Source organism: Cebus imitator, unplaced genomic scaffold (assembly GCF_001604975.1).
Source record: "Cebus imitator isolate Cc_AM_T3 unplaced genomic scaffold, Cebus_imitator-1.0 Scaffold129, whole genome shotgun sequence".
NCBI lineage: Eukaryota > Metazoa > Chordata > Mammalia > Primates > Cebidae > Cebus > Cebus imitator.
The window spans coordinates 5,930,165-5,935,307 of NW_016107444.1; the positions used below are offsets into that span (position 1 = coordinate 5,930,165).

The window sequence follows — 5,143 nt, forward strand, 5'->3', positions numbered from 1 at the left end:
GGGTCTCAGGGGCTTACGGTATCTCGGGCCGGGGGTCTCAGGGGCCGACGGCACCCCGGGCCGGGGGTCTCGAGCAGCGCTGACCCACGTAGCTATTCTCTGAAGAGGTGATGCGTATCCACAAACAGGTGTTCTGCGCTTTCTCATAGAACCAAGATAAGCTAGGGGTGCAGCTGGCGCCCGCTTACCACTGATCACAGACGAACAAAAAAGTATTCTCCACGAGGGAGCCCCGGGGCAGGGCCCACGTCCCGAGTCTGCAGGATCGTTTTAACCGGGGTGTGATGTCTGTGTAAGCCCGCTTGCCTCGCGAGGCTCGGACCCGCCCGTCCCTCTCCACGCCTGAAATGACGTCACCAGAACCTGCACTCAGCATCTAGCTTCGCCACGCCCACCTCTGCGCCCAACACTAAACTCTGCACTCGGCACCTAGCCAGCCGTTGGAAAACTCCGCCAAAATTTAAAAGAAGCCCTGCCAAAAGCTGCCCAATAGCGTATGGCCCCGTCCAGCCCGCTCACCGGAAATCCCGCCTACCTACCTATAGCAGCTTGCCACGTCCACATCCTGTTCGCCACAGCCAATCAGAGCGCCTTCCCTCCCTATATAACTCCACTGGGAAGACGCCGGTCTTTCTTCCCTGGACCGTAGAACCTCGCCTGGGAGTCGAATAAATTGGCGTCTGATTGTTCTCATGCAGGCCTCGGTTTCCTCATTTTAAACTCAGCAATAAACCTTACAGAGAATAAACCTTACAGTTTGTATGCTGTCTTGCCGCTTTAGAATGTCCCCAACAGTTTTCCACTTGGAGGCTGGCTGGCTAGGTTTTCCTTGCCGTCGTTCTTCCTAGCAAACAATACGTTGTCACCTACTCAGCATTTCTCAGCACAAGTGACCTGCTTTTCATCTTGATCACTGCAGCAGTCCCTGTCCTTACTCTCTCTCATTCCCCTCGGAACATCCAAGCTCCTTACTTCATGCCACCCTGTTTGCTCACTGCCTGCCAGCTAATTGGCCGCCTCTCAAAGCTCAGCAGCCCCGGCAGCTCTTCCGCGTAAGTTCTCCTCCTGGTCTCAGCATGCATCGCTTTCTTTCGTCCTTTAGGTCTCAGCCTAAAAGTAAACTCCCCAACATTCTATTTAAAGTAGAATTCTCGGCCGGGCGTGGTGGCTCACGCCTGTAATCCAAGCACTTTGGAGGCCAAGGCGGGCGGATCACCTGAGGTCGGGAGTTCAAGACCAGCCTGACCAACATGGTGAAACCCTGTCTTAAATAAATAAATAAAGTAGAATTCTCAGGGCCGGGCACAGTGGCTCACGCCTATAATCCCAGCACTTTGGGAGGCTGAGGTGGACAGATCACTTGAGCTCAGGAGTTTCAGACCAGCCTGGCCAACATGGTGAAAATCCGTCTCTACTAAAAACACAAAAATTAGCCGGGCATGGTGGTGGGCACCTGTAATCCCAGCTACTCAGGAGGCTGAGGCAGGAGAATCGCAGAACCTGGGAGGTGGAGTTCACAATGAGCCGAGATTGCACCACTGCACTTCACACCCCAGCCTGGATGACAAAAAAGGGAGACACGCCAGAGTGACGTGTCAAGGGAGCCGAGAGTGAGAACGTTCCAAGAGGGTCCCGCGGCCAACTGTCTCATCTGACTAGGAGGAGTCGGGTAAAGAGGACAGTGAAGTGTTCATCACTGGAGACCAAGAGCCGTTTCAGTGCAGTGCTGGAGGCAGAAACCTAGTTTGAGTGGGCTGAAGTTTATGGCATTTGCATACTAATGAGAAAACCCTCACTTCCCCTTCAGTGGTCTGGTATAAACGGCAGCACTTTCAACTTGTCTTCCCTTTTTTCCTCCCTCCAATTAAGGGAATGTGCTCTCTCATCAGCTTTCGGTGACTTTGGAGCTGCCACTGTCATCTGGGTAGCACTAGGGACAGGGGCCCGGCCGTCCAGCTGTACCATCTTCTTTCTCTTCTGCCGGTGAATTCTGCTTCGTCAGCTTTCTCTATTCCTTGCTCAGATCCCACCTCCAGATCCCACAACCTATCCTAGAATGGAACATCCGTCTAGCCTGTTCTCCCAAGGCCTTTTTTTTATATTCGAGACAAAGTTTCCCTTTGTTGTGCAGGCTGGAGTGCAGTGGCATAACCTCTGCTTCCCGAGTTCAAGCAATTCTCCTGCCTCAACCTCCCGGGTAGCTGGGATTACGGGTGCCCGCAACCAAGCCCCGCTGATTGGTTTGTATTTTTAGTAGAGACAGGGTTTCATCCCCAGGCTGCCCAGGCTGGTCTAAAACTCCTGAGCTCAGGCAATCCACCCATCTTGGCCTCCCAAAATGCTAGGATTACAGGTGTGAGCTACCGTACCTGGCTGTCTTTTTTTCTTTCTTTCTTTTTAAACAGTCTTGCTCTGTTGCCCAGGCCGGAGTGCAGTGGCGCGATCTTGGCTCACTGCAACCTCCACTTCTCAGACTCAAGCAGTCCTCCCCCGTCAGCCTCCCCAGCAGCTGGGACTACAGGTGTGCACGCCACACCCAGCTCATTTTGTAATTTTAGTAGAGACAGGTTTTCACCATGTTGGTCATGCCGGTCTCAAATTCCTGGCCTTGAAACCACCTTTGCAAAATGACGACCGAGACTGTGAAGAGATCGAACTTAACCGAATCCATCTTGCTTCTAACCTCCAAGCTGTCCTTGGTCATTAATGGGTGTAGGCTGAACTAACTTGGGGGGAAACTTAGTTTATAGCTTACAGTTTATAGTTTAAAACAAAGACAATAAGAACCCTTTCCCAAAGCAGACCTCCTTCTGGGTCTGGGGACTAGACGGCTTTGGTAGGACTAACATTAGTCACAGGATTAGAAATTCGGGTTTGGGAGTCCTGCAGCTGGCGGCTACAAGATGCTGCCCCTCCCTAAACGGCCCCTAAGATCAGAGCTTGAGATATTTTGCAGACCCTGCACTTGGTGGAGCAGCTGCACCACTGGATCAATAAACCGGCTTCTCTGATCTGTGGCCCCGACCCAAGAGCTGACTCAGCACAAGAAGACAGCTCTGACTCCCGACGCTCTCAGCTCTGACCAGTCAGCACTCCTGGCTCACTGCTTCCCCTACCCACCAAGCTATCCTAAAAGCTCTGCTGCCCGAATGCTCGGGGAGACGGATTGGAGCGATAATAAAACTCCAGACTCCCTCACAGCCGGCTCTATGAATTACTTTTTCTCTATTGCAAGTGCCCTGTCCTGATGAATCGGCGCTGTCTGGGCAGCGGGCAAGGGGAACCCCCTGGGCAGTTATAGCCTCAGGTGATCCACCGGCCTCAGCCTCCCAGAGGCTGGGATCACCACTGCGGGCCGAGGCAACTGGCAGCTTCCTGTGGCACGACTGATTTTCTCACCCCAGGCCCTGTTGGTGATCTGTGTCCTCAGACTTCCACTTGCTCCTCCCTAGGAATATCACCAACGAAGTAACAGCAAGTGCCCACAGCTCCGGCAGAGCCACACCTATGATGATGAACAGGTCTGCGAAAAGGTAAGGCGTTAGTAATGACGGCAGCGACTGGGCCTCTGTTACCCTAGAAGGCTTACCACAGGGAAACGAAGAAATGGACCTAACGCTAGCCTTGGTAGAGCTGTTTGTCTCAAGCACATGATTTCTTACACAAGTGTCTTGTGCATAAGCGTAATCACTGAATTAATCATCGTAAGTTTACCCTAAGGAGCAAAAACCTGCAGCTGCCATCACCGTCACTAAATTTGACACTTTAAAGGATTCAAAACAGACTCCAGGCCAGGTGCAGTGGCTCATGCCTGTAATCCCAGCACTCTGGGAGGCCGAGGCAGGTAGATCACTTTAGGTCGGAAGTTTGAGACCACCTTACCAACATGGAGAAACCCTGCCTCTACTAAAAATACAAAAATTAGTCGGGCATGGTGGTGGGCACCTGTAATCCCAGCTACTTGGGAGGCTGAGGCAGGAGAATTGCTTAAAACCTGGGAAGTGAAGGTTGCAGTCAGCCAAGATTGCGCCACTGCATTCCAGCTTGGGCAACAGAGCGAGACTCCTTCCCAAATAAAAAAATAAAAAAAAAGAGAGCGAGAAAAAGAAAAGAAAAATAATTTTTTTTTTTAAATGGTTTGTTGTCAAAAAAAAATTTTTTTTTTCTTTTCTTTTTTTTTTTTGAGGAGTCTCGCTTTGTTGCCCAGGCTGGAGAAAAGTGGTGTGATCTCAGCTCACTGCAACCCCCACCTCCTGGGTTCAAACGATTCTTCTGTCTCAGCCTCCTGAGTAGCTGGGACTACAGGCATGTGCCACCACGCCCAGCTAATTTTTGTATTTTTAGTAGAGACAGGGTTTCACCATATCGGCCAGGCTGATCCCGAACTCCTGACCTTGTGATCCACCCGCCTTGGCATCCTAAAGTGCTGGGATTACAGGCGTGAGCCACCGCGCCCAGCCTGAAATTCTCATATAGAAAGCAGCCCATATACAGTTTAGAAGAATTAGGCCGGGCGTAGTAGCTCACGCCTGTAATCCAAGCACTTTGGAGGCCAAGGCAGGCGGATCACCTGAGGTCAGGAGTTCAAGACCAGCCTGACCAACATGGTGAAACCCCGTCTTTATTAAATAAATAAATAGAAGAATTAAACTGTATGCTTGCTTTGGCAATACAGATACTAAAACTGGGATGATACAGAGAAGTTTAGCATGGTCCTTGCACAAGGATGACATGAAAATTAATGAAGGTTCCAATTTTATTTGAAAAAATTAAACTGTGGTAGCCAATTATAATGATCCCTTCTCATATATGTGCATCAGGGGTTTTCTCAGTAATTGTTTTCATCATTGGAAGTAAAATCTCTGTGCAGAGACTGTGTGTGTTACTTCAGGCATTGCATGAATTCATTCATTTATCCAGGGATTCAGTGATTCTTGCTCAAGAATCTCTGTGTGAGGCTCGGAGTGAATAAAGCAGGGTAAGATACAGAAGATACAGCCCCTGGCTGCAAGGATCTCACAGCTGTGGGGCAAGAAGTGAATCACACTGCAGCGGACAGTGGGCAAAGATTTCTTAAACAGACACAAAGAGCATTGACCATAAAAAAAAGACTGATGCATAGAGCTTAATCAAAATCAGTAAT

General features: G+C 50.2%; 1 non-coding gene across 1 annotated transcript; it reads left to right on the forward strand.

Moving 5' to 3' along the window:
• Positions 1-4,652: 4,652 nt before the first annotated feature.
• On the forward strand, positions 4,653-4,761 carry LOC119473047. Its single transcript, XR_005202218.1, has one exon. It is a non-coding gene; the product is annotated as a U6 spliceosomal RNA (small nuclear RNA).
• The last annotated feature ends 382 nt before the right edge of the window (positions 4,762-5,143 follow it).